Raw genomic sequence first — 15,206 nt, 5'->3', positions numbered from 1 at the left:
CTTGTTTGTAACTCAGTATATTGCAAAAGCTTACTAAACGTGTCAAAATGGTTGTTATTGTACATAAAATAACACACTTTTTACACATTTCTTTCAATGCATTTTCACAAACACAGACTTGGTCTATGTTGTTCCAATTAGTTTTCTAGGTAGGAAGCCATGATGAATTGTTTTATAAATTAAAAGTTGTGTACCTAATTATGAATTGATCACACACACACACACACACACACACACACACACACACACACACACACACACAAACACACACGCGCGCGCGCACGCACGCGCACGCACGCACGCGAACACACACACAAAACATATAGAAAAGATATATAGAGACAGACAGACAGTCACATAGGCATGCATGCATGCATGCATGCATACATACACACACATACACATACATACATACATACATGCATGCATGCATGCATGCATGCATGCATGCATGCATACATACATACATACATACATACATACATACATACATACATACATACATACATACATACATACATACATATAAACATACATACATACATACATACATACATACATACATACATACATACATCCATCCATCCATCCATCCATCCATCCATCCATCCATCCATACATACATACATACATACATACATACATACATACATACATACATACATACATACATACATACGAGAGCTTAGGGTATGCTTGAGAGGCATGAGAAAGAGCATATTTACGTTGGCACATGTACACGACAACATTGGGGTATTGGATAAATGCACGGTAGGGGGACCGGGGATATTAAATACCGGACCCAAACTGTTCGACATTAGGAAGAAGAGAGAAAAGGGAAAGTAACTGTAATAATGTTGGGTTGCTAAGATATTTCATGATTCACGATTCAAACCTTCGGGGGTGTCAATGTTCGTAGTATTTTCAAATCTAGAACCGTCAAATTTTACGGTTCCCAGGCTACTAAAATCAAAAACAGAATTACGGCGCAATAGACGTTGATGGCTTTTTTGTTATTTCAATATTATTTTTAGAAACGAGCAAGATGTTGAAGATGCTGCAGTCACTCGATAAATTGCTGCTTATATGGGTAAACTAATTGACGGATCGCGTTTCCTCCACAGATGCATGGGGTGCCAGTTGTTAAAAACAAGGTAAACCATGACAGGGTGATACCAGCTTACTGTGTGTTATCACTCAATGTGACAGTTCGTCACACTGAAATATAACTATCTGAAATATTTCATCATTAAATTGGCCTTCAGCAGTCGTGGTCATATACAGGAATAAATCATTAAATGATACTTGTAATGAGTGCGATTTACGAGTCGCAGTTCGCTCGTCATTTCCTGGTGTACGGATAATACGGTGTTATTACATTTAATTGTACAAATGCTACTTTACCCACACATCGCGCCGATATTCTGTCCATACCAAAGCGTTATTTATTTCAGTTTACCTAGAGAGTCTTCTTTATGACAATTTGGATTTCTTAGGTGGTCCATATAGAATGTAAAAACCTATAAAATGTTTTGTACTGCGGCCTGTTTGTCTGTGTGGCTGAAGATCTCAGTGACGTGATCGTTTCGTCAAATGCTGAAATTGATTGGATAATCAAATGTAAAGAATTGACAAGTTTGAACGTGATACTATGTGTCCTTTACGTCAATATTTTTGTCAAGCAAGAAACAGTTTCAGCATTATTTCGTGCTCTGTGGATCTGTCCGTCTAATGTACAGTCGCTCCATGCTTTGTGGATACAACCATGCATTGGCTTAGATTACTACCAATAACACAATTGTGTTGCTTCGGTCTGTATATTTTACATTTCGTGAACTCGGAACTTTATAAAGATGGTAAGTCAATGTTCAACTACATATTATATATATATATATATATATATATATATATATATATATATATATATATATATATATATATATATATATATATATATATATATTATTGTGTGTATACGTGTGTATGTGCATGTGTGTGTTGCGTGTGTGTGTGATATTTACATCGCTCTGAATATTTAATCTTATAAGAGAGCATATGCTTTTTCTGATTCACTTTGTCGCACGATTGTAACGCTACAAGCGAACAACGGACATCAAATTCAGCATACTTTAGGTTTTCATTTTACATTTGTATCATACTCTCAATGCTCTGAGGTAAATGTATCGTGTGTTGAGAAGGAACTGTGTGTGTGTGTGTGTGTGTGTGTGTGTGTGTGTGTGTGTGTGTAAGCGCGCTTGTGTGGCATGTTGGTGAGGGATTGGCTGATTTCGACATTTCAATATAATTATGCACGTAAAGAATATTGACTCTAACGTTTGTTAAAACCTTCCTAAAAGTAGCGGATGAATCTCAAACTGCAGGTATCGATGTTTGCATTGGATAAATAAGATCTCATGAGCCGAGCAAACATGCTTTGCTTGTGAAAGTAAAATATAAAATATGTCTGGCACCCACATGACTGTATGCCAGCAATAGTGTGTGTGTGTGTGTGTGTGTGTGTGTGTGTGTGTGTGTGTGTGTGTGTGTGTATGTGTGTGTGTGTCTATGTGTGTGTTTATTTATTCATGTATGCATATATGGTCTCTGCAGTTAAGTGTTTGTATATCGAGTATGTAGAAAAATCAATGAATAGTTAATGATGCTAGTTTGCCTGCCAGCTAGTATAGATAGGAATTGAGAAGTAAATAATAGATAGACGGGCGTATGAAAGATAATACTTGATAGTATATTAATGATGGAACGAGTAATAAAAAGGATGGACAAAAAATATATAAACAGGTTGCTAAATTATCAAGAAAATTGAAAAGACTACCTGAAGCAAAGTACAGTGCCATAACAACCATTTCACCCATATTGTCATGGTATACAGTCGCATGGTTCAGGCTTGGGGCCTGCATTATTGAATATGATTATTCTTATTCACTATCCGTTTTCTATATTCAAATATGATATTAACTTATACGACAATATGCTTATGCTGGAAGTGTTTTTGTTCTGTTTAACATATGAATGTATAAAATATCATTTATTCATATAATTGCATGGATGTAAACATAAGTTATGATAAATATAAGTTTTGGTATTGAGTTATATATGTTTATGGTAAACATATAGTGGGCAGCATCGTCATAAACTACATACCTCTTTACGGCACCATTCAAAATGTCTTATTTTTCGTTTCGTGAGAGGGAAAATACACTCTCTTTTTGCGATGGGTGGATGGATGGACGGATAGACATATATGGATGCGATATATAGATAGGTATAAATAGACTCAGTTGACAGACAGACAGACAGACAGACAGACAGACAGACAGACAGACAGACAGACAGACAGGCAGGCAGGCAGGCAGGCAGGCAGACAGACAGACAGACAGACAGACATATTTTGAACGTAAAGAATAATACCTACAGTCATTGGTACTACAGTCTTAATAGAGTAGATGCCTGATAGCATTGCATTTCAAGATAAAGTAGTTGCAGAAGTGACCAAAACACAAACATTTGGCGTTTACTACGTCTAAATGATATATTGTGTTCGTGTTAAATCCGTCTAGCGTCATCAAAAAGTCGCCACCATCATTTTTTATATACCATTACATATCAACCAGAATTATACTACATTTGTTTTCACCAGAGTGCAATTTTCATTGAGTACTATTTTTGATATGCGTCAGAGAGAAAATATTCTCTGGTTTTGCGATGAGTGGATGGTTGGATTGATAGATAGATGCTATATATACCGGTATAGACTTTGTGACAGATTGACAGACAGACAGACGGACAGACAGACAGACAGACAGACAGACAGACAGACGCAGGCAGACATACAAACAAACACGGGCAGAAAGGCTGACGAACAGACAGACAGACAGACAGACAGACAGACAGACAGACAGACAGACAGACAGACACACACACACACACACACACACACAGATATAATGATTCTTGAGTCATCAAAATGTCAAGTACATAAATTATACACGATTACATGTCAACCATAACTATACTGTATTTGTCTTCTCCAGAACGCAATTTTTGATGAAATGTAAAAAAATTTCGAAGTTTATGATGCATGTCGGCAATGGAGGCATACACTCCACCTGCAATGTCCCAAGGAACTACAGCTAGCGCACACATCCCCTTTTAATCATAACATACCAAATAGACTTTCACTAACTAGTATCAATGTTCTATATTACCATTAATGCCATTATGACTGTCTGCTAAAAATGCAGAGTAGCGGGTGTAAGTGGTCTAAATTATGAGTGACTTTAGTTCGCAAATATGAAATAAATAGATTGAAAATTGAGTTTTTAATAAGGAGTTAATATGGGAACCTTTAGAATATTTGAAGTACATTTATTCGCCAACAGCTGTACTTACAGACAAGGTTGTAAAAGGTCACCTGCGCTCCTGGATATCAGAACAAGTCAGGTCACAGTTGATTCTTTACAATTAGGCAATTAAACACAAGAACTCTGTTGGGGGTTTTCTTTGAAGACCTGGATTAATTTGATCATCAAGTCCATCACACATCTTATCAGTTTGAGACTGTCTCTGGCATTTGATAACCCAAATAAAGCTATACGTATCTTGATTACGAAGTCCAACTCAATTTGATTCCTAATACTATTACAGTGATACGAGTATTACTTGCTATATAATATTCAGTTGACTGGCCTTCTAGCCTGCCCAGCAAATCGTACAATTTGACTGATTAATTGCAAAATTCCTGGTTAGCATGGTATCCATATCCTCTGTCTTAAGAATTTCTCCTGAGAACAACTACCGCCAGTTGACACGTCGATGTGACTGACTAGCAGACATTTTGAACAGGCGGAATGGTTATTAATTCTCGTTATATCGTCAACATAGCTCGTAAGATAATTAACGGAGAGAAATATTCAAGAGCTTAATATGTTATCATCGAACATCAAAATTATACCGAGCGTCGTAAATTGTACATTTGCGTTAACGGTAAAATAAACAACATTTGCCATAGTTTGGTCCGTATTAGTGTGATGGTTGCCGAGAAATATAGGAGTGCTTAGACATAGTTCAAATTTTATAGTTAGTCTGTCTCAAGAAGGCATCGTCGTTAAATGTGAATATATTATCGTGTGTTATATCGTATCATATATATGATATATTTACGTTGCAGAGAATATTGTGTTATCGGATAAGACGTTAGTTGTTATTTCGGTTTAATCGCATTTAATTTATCAGATACTAAAGATTAAATCTAGAACTGGCGATTACATATCAAGTTTGTCTGTCTGTCTGTCTGTCTGTCTGTCTGTCTGTCTGTCTGTCTGTGTGTGTTTGTCTGTTTGTTAGCTCACAAGCTCATACTAATCGAATATAAATATGTTATCACTATCGTATTATGATATTGGACAATTTATCGCCAAGTCATGATCCATGATGTCATTTTTTCATAAAGACGTCGAAGCGAGGGTCTCCTGCCTTTTGAAAACAGTTCAATCATCGTCTGAACAGGGTTTCAATTTGAGACACAATGCTCCATGCACATGTTTTGTAAGGAATGACGTGTATCGTAGATAATCAGTTGCATCTAACGGGAAGATTTGTGGTTTTCATTATATATACATTGTTTCAGATCACAAATGATGTTTTTATATATAAAATCCACCGAAACAAATTGTGGGGAGGGTGTTTAGCAGTTCTTAATATGCCCTCCCACTGGTGATGAAGAATATCTGGCCCCTCCCTCCCTCCCACTGGGTTTCAACTTGCCCGCCTATCAGCCGACTGCCCTTCTAATATTATGAGTGATTTACCCATTTTCCACCAGGACTGTGCCAACAATTCCTTTGAGGTACAAAATGTGCACCCCCCTACAATTCCATATTTGCCCCTCCCAATGTATCAAAATCAGAACTGTCCACCACAATTCTCCACAATTCTTGTTCCCCTCCCGTTACCGCTTGAAGACAATTACCCGGCCGCCCACTGACAAATTACGTAGGAACACCTTGTTGCAAGAACAGCTGCGTTGACTGCGCTTGGACAATGCTACTCGAAATTGAAATTATCAAGCAAACGGAAAGACGCACAGATACTAATCAATATCAGATCATTAGGCATCATAATCTTGGAATGAACAATGAGCACTACTGTTGTAGTTATCTGCAACCGAGAATATCTACTCTTTTTTTCCATTGCGCTTACATCATGATTCATGAAACCATGCTAGATAGATAGTTCATCGCGTCGTTTATACAGATGTATTCTGAGTTAGTAGTAGGCATTACATGGATACTAAAGAGGTATCATCATGGCAACTATCTATCTCTTTGAAATGTCAGCCAAAGGAAACATCACTCGACAGTGTTCCGATGTCCTCACATACTTTGCTATTGTATTCGAGTGGATATAAAACGTTAAGCTTATCTCCGAAGAGTCATTTTGGATTTGATGTATTTTCAATGTGAATAGAACATATCCATGTGAATAGAACATATCCGACCATAACACTTGTTGTAGATTGAATAAGTCACTCTGAATTTAAACCTCATTCAAATGTAATACTGTGACTGCTGTATTCAGCTTTAAGCAAGGGGACTTTGTATGGGGACTACTACACTTGAAATACATTAGAACTTTCAATGTCATCGACTACTACAATTTTATAGTGACTGTGGGTTTCACAGTGATTGCGACAGCTGTGAATAATATGCTACCTGGCACATACAAAAGAATCAAAGCCCGGGTACCTTTTTTGTAAGCATGATAACATACATTCATAGTTCCTGTTTCATATTTTCATGTTCTTCATATTATTTGTCCACATCTCTTTCGTCAGATTGCTGATGCCGTGCATGTAAAGCAAGTATTAAATTCTGCTTGATTGTCTTTAACACTGGCGGGTTAATCGATAGCTTGTTTGTCAGGCTATGCCGCCCTTCAGTCTATCACTTATGTTTAGCTTTTTAAATCGACTGATTGTCTAGGGATAAACCTCTTAGATCACATTAGATGTTGGAAATATTTTTCTAGTAGGAGCACATACTTCAGACGACACTGTGTGACATCGCGGCAATTGCCCAACTGATTAGATTGACCCAGGGGTCAAATCTCTCGTAGATCACACTTCCTCATAGCGTCACATGTTGTATATATAAAGTATGAATTACCTCTTATCGTACATTGTAGCAAGACAATCATAACACTGGCAACGCTTACATAAAAACAGACTAGATAATGGAAAAAAAAAAACATTTCAACGGAGACTAATATCAGCATTTATCATAGCTTTTAGTGTGCTAAATGAGATGGGATTTTACTTCCGAAGCATTACTTAAGGTGTGAACACATCACACAGGTTGTGAACACAAAGCACTTGGAATGTAAAACGTGGAATTCTAGGCGTTGATATATCGACTATTACTTTCAAAGTAATCGTTCAGATGATACGTTCTTGTTACTCTGAAGGGGTTGTACTATACTACGTGACTGTCCAACGAGCATCACACATTGTAGTTGTAACTATCGTTTTGTGGACGAGTTGGAATGATTGCTACATCAAAAGAAACCTAGCAACAGTAACACTTATATTTGATACAGATGGCATCAAGCATACGACTTTTTGCATAATATGCTAGTAACTCAGAAATTAGACAAGACATGGTCATATTATTACGCTTCCAAAACTAATAGAATCCCACACCCCCAAAGGGCTGAGATGGAATATCTCACACTCGTTGGGGAATTTGTGTCTCACAGGCTCGTCTGAGACAAAAAATTCCCAACGAGTGTGAGATATTCCATCTCTGCCCATTGGTATGTGGGATTCTTTTTCTCATGTTCCTTTTTATGGTAGGAAAATAAGTGCGTTATTACTGTAAATAACAACACCAAGGACGGTTTTACTTTGTGTGTATGTTTTGTATAACTCCGCAAAAACGTAGTTCCTTTTAATTCATTCATAACAACTAATTCCAGACATCGTAATATTGATCATGGCTTCGTTCACCTGTATACCACAGTGACTACTTGTAGTACTAGACAAGCTAAATTTGTAAACATTAGATTAATTAGATTAATTTGTTGCAATCTATTATACAGAGAGTATGACCGAAAATTCTATTGTTGTTGAGCTTCACGCGATGGCTCACTTTCAAACATCATGTGACCATGATAACCCAATGTATGAATGTTTAATTACTAGTATGTACATGCACAGAACATATCAAGTTTACATTCCATTTACGAGATCATCGGGGGATAGAGCAGCAAAACGGCTCTGACGACTTGTAGTCGTTGGCATTTCTCCCGGGCATTTCTCTGGTTGCATTACGTACTCACGGGTACCGGTACCCGCGGTGGCTCTACGGTCTGTTACGAGCTGGTTTGAACGTGAGTTATTTTTCACCAGAAGCGTTGTCCGATCATAACAAAAACGTGAGAATCCTACCTAAATGTGTCGCCAATATATATCATTTACTTTCTTATCGTCTGCTGGAATGTACTAGTTCCGGTTCTACATTACAGGTTATTCTATTGGTCAATCAATACTTACGCCTGCTGACTACGGAACGCAATAAACCAATCAACAATAGGTTTATAAAACAAAAAATTAACTCGCGCATTCATACAGAGTGTGAGATCGATTTGATCTCACACTGACTGTCCCACACTCTCAGCTTGCAGGAACGTGAGAAAGGATGCTCTATCTATCTATCTATCTATCTATCTATCTATCTATCTATCTATCTATCTATCTATCTATCTGTCTGTCTGTCTGTCTGTCTGTCTGTCTGTCTGTCTGTCTGTCTGTCTGTCTGTCTGTCTGTCTGTCTGTCTGCCTGCCTGCCTGCCTGCCTGCCTGCCTGCCTGTCTGTCTGTCTGTCTGTTTGGTTGTTTGCCTGTGTGTAGATTCGAAAATGAGTTATGCAAATGATCGCGTAGTCGTCATGTTTTTGTGTCGGCTATGCGTCAATCGTGACGGTGCCTGATCGTATAGTATTTTGCATACTATTTTAACCGAGTCGATTAAGATAATTGCTGTATCCGGTCACGGAGCAGCTTAATGATCAAAAAGTGACATATACAGATATGGTCAATTTTAGTTAAAACAAGTCCATGACTTCAAACATATAACTTAGCTTCAAACACTTATTATATAAAAAATGCTTGATAGAATCATGAAAAGACAGAGATAAAATGCATAATGTGATTTGTCTCACTAAAATGATAAGTCATTTTGAAACAAAATGTGTTATTGTTATGAAAACGACATATTGTTCACCAGTAGGCGATATGAATACCATGCCCAGCTACATATAACCGGATTCAAAAGTTAACATTTGAGCGAATTCAAAAAATCTGTTGTTTTCAGATAATATGGTACGAATATATATATATTTACATGACGTGTTTACAAAATATTAAAAATGAAACGTGTGTGTATGTGTGTGTGTGTGTGTGTGTGTGTGTACGAAACCTACTATCACTTTGAAACTGCGATTTTGGGGAGTATAACTCCCTATATACGACCCAAAACAATATTTCATTGGGCATCTTGAGATGTTATATAATGTTTGAAACTGAAGTGTGGACGGTTTTCTTGGGTCTTGTCCAGGTAAAGCAGGACCACGTGCTTGTTTCAATGTTTTGTCGTACTGTTTTACTATCCTTTCAAAAGAGTGATGCAGGGAACCAGCCTAGAGTCACTGTAGCTACGGGATTGCGGAACATCTGCAGATAGGTTAGCAACCTCCAATCATTTCAGAAATGAAGCAAAAGGCATTAGGTAAAATCGTACAACTTTAAAGATGATTCTGTTACTCATTTAACAATTTTGTGACAAAATGAATCTAAAAATTGATTCATTGACATTCAAAATAATTTTTTTTATCAATAATCAAGTAAAAATGGGACAAATATTCGCATTTATTACTAGAAGATTAGTATAGCCTATGTACTGGAGTTATTTATTGAGGTCAATAATTACATTTTCAAAAACGTTTTTTTTTCTGTACCGTGATAGCGAAGTATGATAGCGTGTTAAGCTAGTCCGATGATGTCACCTTTACCCTATGGGTCATTAAATCTAGTCTGGTGGGAAAACTGTTAGCTGCACTATCAATACAACAGAAAGTCTTTTATTCACATAATGCACACGTCATACTCGATGATGGAGAAACATTGGTTTTCAAAAAATACAGAAATGAGAATATAAAGTAGAAAGAGTTATTGTACAGACGCTTAAAGCAATATATGTAGTACTTCATATCTATAGAATGCACATATGTTCCATTAAGAACGATTTTATTGTACAAAATAAATCAATCATTTGTTCAAGTATGGAAATGAAATGTAACATTGTCAACTGCACGCGTTTTTGTGTCACCAAAGGTTCTCTCTAAGAGCGCGTTACTGACAGTTATTGTTAATACTATTATTTTGATATTCTTAAAAATGATTTTTAACTGGAAACTATTACTCCTATAGCAGTAATACTGGGAGGGACTAGCAACGCGTTTTAGTCTGAGCTTGAACTCATACTGAGTTCTTCGTTTCTTGTATGTATGGTGTTGTAATACCTGAAACACGTTGCCTTATATCAAACCGTATCAATATCTAACAAATTTGTAAAAATAAATTGACAAAAGGGTAATTTCGTGAATCTAATTAACAACCGTTTTACATTCCGATGTCAGACCAGTATATATGTTACCATTAATGATGTAATTCAACTAATCAGATGGATAGAACTGTTTCCAGCAATGGTTTAATGTCTGGGTAAACTTAAAAGAAAATTAACGTATAGAGAAAACGGACTATGTACGCTTGCAACGTTGACTCTCAGGTATGTCTATGATGCATGATACTTTGTTCACATCTAAAACATTGTGGTAAACTTGTGGCCTATATATTACCTATAGCGCTCAGCCAATGCTAAGTTATCATTCCATAGTATTGCTCTTCATTGTACTGACATAAAATACGATTGACATAGGGGGTCTTGATACTACACATATGATGACCAGGGAGAGTACAGTAAATAAATCTAGGCCGTATTTTCATGATGTACAGCGTAGGGATTTTACCTGTAAGCCTTTTTCATGAAATTGTCCATATAACATGTATTTTACACTAAAGAATGGTGGTACTAGCTGGCTATTAGAGTTTAATTACCTTTCATACACGTCATTGATATATGCCATGTTATGTATACACAGGTGTTATCAACTCTCTGTCGGTTACATAAAGATGCATGTAAAAATACAAGTAATGATGATGTATATGTAAGAACGAATTAATATATCTCCCTTTTGGTCCAAAAACGATAAAACTATCCCTATCAGTATCTGATGAGAAGCGCTTGCTGTTTATACCTTTTGCTCGCGTAGGTTATGTTTGGAATAAACATGGGGAATTTCCGCAAACGGCTTACTTTTACTTACATTCAGTGTGGATAATTCAAATCGTCAATCTCGTGTGTGCAATGATATGATCAGTGCTTTTCTATACCGGAGGGGGGATTTTGGTACGACGTATCTGACGGGTTTAAATGAACTTAAACTATCCAGAAGCTGTGTTAGAATATAAAACCACTTCAACATCGTTCTGTATCGTTTACGCGTTGACGCCATTTTTGAGTGTATGCAACAAATCACGCCATGAAAAGTTAGACTCGAGTGAATGTTGCTGGGAATGTTCTCATCCTACAAAATTAAATTTCAATTTACTTTAAATGTATCTATTTGTACCCCTAAATGCAAATATTTACAACATGACGTCAAAATGAGAAATAGAAGAATTTTCGCAACAGTAAATGCATGGTACTAAAATAAAGTAAAGAGTCAACAAAAGAACGATTTCTTTCTTAACTGTACCAGCTTTGTATTCGGAGCACATACTGATTAACATTGATTGTGCTGTCCGAACGATTTTCAATTTTGGCCAATTTAGTTAGAAGGGGCGGAGGGGGATTGGGGGGGGGGTCTGAGGCCTAACTAAAAGTATTTAGTTTTTTATCCTACATTGAAGTACTGATCTCGCCCCTAAGTGTCATGGTGTCATTTACGTTCTCTGCTGGACCAATGTACAGGTATTACATATCCATACCTCTTTTTACATCTTTAGATATTAGTTTCACATCATACTTCACACTTTACTGTTAGGTGTGAACAAGCAACACCTGCTTTCAGTTAAAGCAAGGATTTGCACAACTTATTGTATGTGCCATCTGCTGTATGTCTTCTTTGTGGTCACGACTCATAAATTTAAACTTATTAGGATTCATGCACTTTCATAAAATGTCAGCTGTTCACACATCTAATGTCCAAATCAAACTGCACAGCAACTGCAAGAAAAATGTAAATGTCTTTCACATTAAAACTGCACTAGATGTAATTGGAACGATTTTTAAAACTGTTTCGTTATAGTAACCCGATATACTTGTAATATTGTACACCCTGAACAGTATTGAATCGCCTGTAGGTAAACATATTTGTATAGCTGTACACATACATGTGTAATATGGTACAATAAATCCAATCAGATTGATTTTTTTGGTCCCCACCCTAAAATCTGCACCCCCGCACGATCACAATTTCAACATGATACTGTACTACGCATGGATGAAAGCCTCTAATTTCCATTTACAATGTCTAACCATTTCAATTTCCGGTCAAAATATTGTTGGCTGTCCGTTCGCAAAATAATACCCCTAACAAAAGATGACGACACAATAAGACAACATTTTAAGCAAAAAACAAAGTTGTAATAGCTTATAGGACAGTTTTACTATATGACGTCTAACATAATTATAGTAAAGTCCATTGAATTGCCAACAGCTAATATATGAACAGTTGTATTATACGACGGTATACACAAGCTCAAATTTAATAGTGGATGCGACGGGGTATTATTTTCATCTAGCTTCCTCTTTCCCGTTTTATAATTTATACAGATACACACAAACCTTAAAGACAATATCAAACATCAAGAGAAAGTTATAATATGTAACACGTTTCTTATTAGTTTCCTTGGTCAATACAATGCTTTTATTTAGCCATATACTGAATCAATGTTTTTTTGATGAATAGTTTCTGACTTTTAACTGTTTAATACTGAGTAAACATACATGTAATATAGTTTTTATAAAGTAAACGATAGCATTGGCAACAACATCAAAACATTATTGAGACTGTACATCCTACATATGTATAGGAGTGAAATTGCTCGACGTCATTAGGTAATTAAACATTTTCGTATTCATTTACGGATAATGCTATGTCAAATAATCACGTGCATGAACAAAACAAACAATACACATACATACATACATACATACATACATACATACATACATACATACATACATACATACATACATACATGCATGCATGCATGCATGCATGCATGCATGCATGCATGCATACATACATACATACATACATACATACATACATACATACTTACAGACAGACAGACAGACATACATACATACACAGACAGACAGACAGGCAGGCAGGCAGGCAGGCAGGCAGGCAGGCAGGCAGACAGACAGACAGACAGACAGACAGACAGACAGACAGACAGACAGACAGACATACATACATACATACATACATACATACATACATACATACATACATACATACATACATACATACTGAACTGAGATGTTTTGATATGTTTAGGTACTGTGCTTGAACTTTATAATCAGTTTTTTAGATATTGACAAATCCTTCCTAGCAGTTACTGTGACACAAACATTAGGTGTAAATGAAAAACAAGCCATTACTGAAAAGGGTGCAATTAATCTTATTAATTACATCGTTAGCTATCCTGTGTTACATACACACTGTGCTAACTAAGGGAGAATTGTGGAACATTCTCGATGAGCGATCTTTACGAGACGACTTGCTTAATCTGTATATTATGCAATGTGCATGCAAACAAGTCTGTCTACTTTGACACTGAAACATTTGACTTCTTAGTTCTGTATTCTACAGTATTGTGTCTTTACAGTTGCAATTAAAATCATGGATCCTGAAAACGTCGTCTGACTCGACCAAAAATCTTACTAACATTGCTTCATTTTATCGTCTTGACCAACAAAAATCTTGCCAACAGTGCTACATTTCGTGGTCTTGCTCGTCAAATATCTGTGTTGGTAAGATTTTTATCAAGCAAGATGACGTTTTCTTTCAGGTTTCGTAATTTTAATTGGTTGATGTTAGTGGGCATATGCATTAAATTTATTACATAAGACGGATATGACGAACATTAAAAATGAAGATTCCAAGTTAGATAACACCATGCTTTAAACAACACTCTAGAAATGTACACTCTTTAAGATAACTCGGTAGAAAGTGGATAAAAGCTTTAATTAATCATTCAAACCTGTCTGAAGTACATTTTGCGCAACTTTATAATTATTCGATAATGGATTCCAATAATCTGCACAAAGTTAAATCTTTTCAATAAGATGTAAGACAGACAGATATCTAGATACTGTAAATGTAATGAGCTGAACCAGGTGTTGCAAAGCAATGTCATGCTATTTCCCCTGGACAAAGGTTTGAATCAATGTAAGTCAATCACAACTTCAAACATTGTGGCATTTTCATTTCCTTGAGATCGTTTTGGCTGTTTTAAGCCCAATACTTTTGCCAAAATTATGAGGAAATTGAAACATTTGAAAATAACCATTCATCCATGTAGACATTTTGGGATTATCGCCGGGAATGATGAAACAGATCATTTACTTTTTTCGCGAGGATGATACGTTGCACAGTGAACCAACTACCTTTATTGAACACTGGCCATTATGAAAAGGTTTCATATATTGCAGATCTTTAAGCACAATTGAATGCCGCTTGTCGACTAAAAGCAATCATTGAAATTACATTCTTTAGTTTTAGAGGATATTCTCGTTTTATACAGTCGATTGGTAAAGGAAGAAGGACACCTTTGAAGGAAATATATCTACTTTGAAAGACTGGTTATCGTTACACTTACAGTAATTTTAAAACTGAGCATTATCGAGAAAGACGACTGCTGAACATGTCAGATATAAAGTATACGACTATTAGTATATAAGACATATGTTGGTGGTCAAATTAAAATTCATCTGTGATCCCTCATTGGCTCACGTGTCCGCAAGGTCACGTGTTCTGAATAGTTGTTCATATGTTGGT

At 36.3% G+C, this 15,206-nt stretch overlaps 1 protein-coding gene across 1 annotated transcript in view; it reads left to right on the top strand.

Annotated features, from left to right (window-relative positions):
* The first annotated feature begins 1,804 nt into the window (after positions 1-1,804).
* The window catches only part of LOC144444186 (uncharacterized), a 53,820-nt gene continuing 40,418 nt past the window's right edge, over positions 1,805-15,206 (top strand). Inside the window, exon 1 of the mRNA XM_078133603.1 lies at positions 1,805-1,856. The gene's annotated coding sequence lies outside the window, so the exon portion shown is untranslated. The remainder of the gene's footprint in view (positions 1,857-15,206) is intronic.

Source organism: Glandiceps talaboti, chromosome 13 (genome assembly GCF_964340395.1).
Source record: "Glandiceps talaboti chromosome 13, keGlaTala1.1, whole genome shotgun sequence".
Lineage (NCBI taxonomy): Eukaryota > Metazoa > Hemichordata > Enteropneusta > Spengelidae > Glandiceps > Glandiceps talaboti.
Note: the sequence above shows the minus strand (reverse complement) of the source record. Positions and strands in the feature narration are given on the sequence as shown.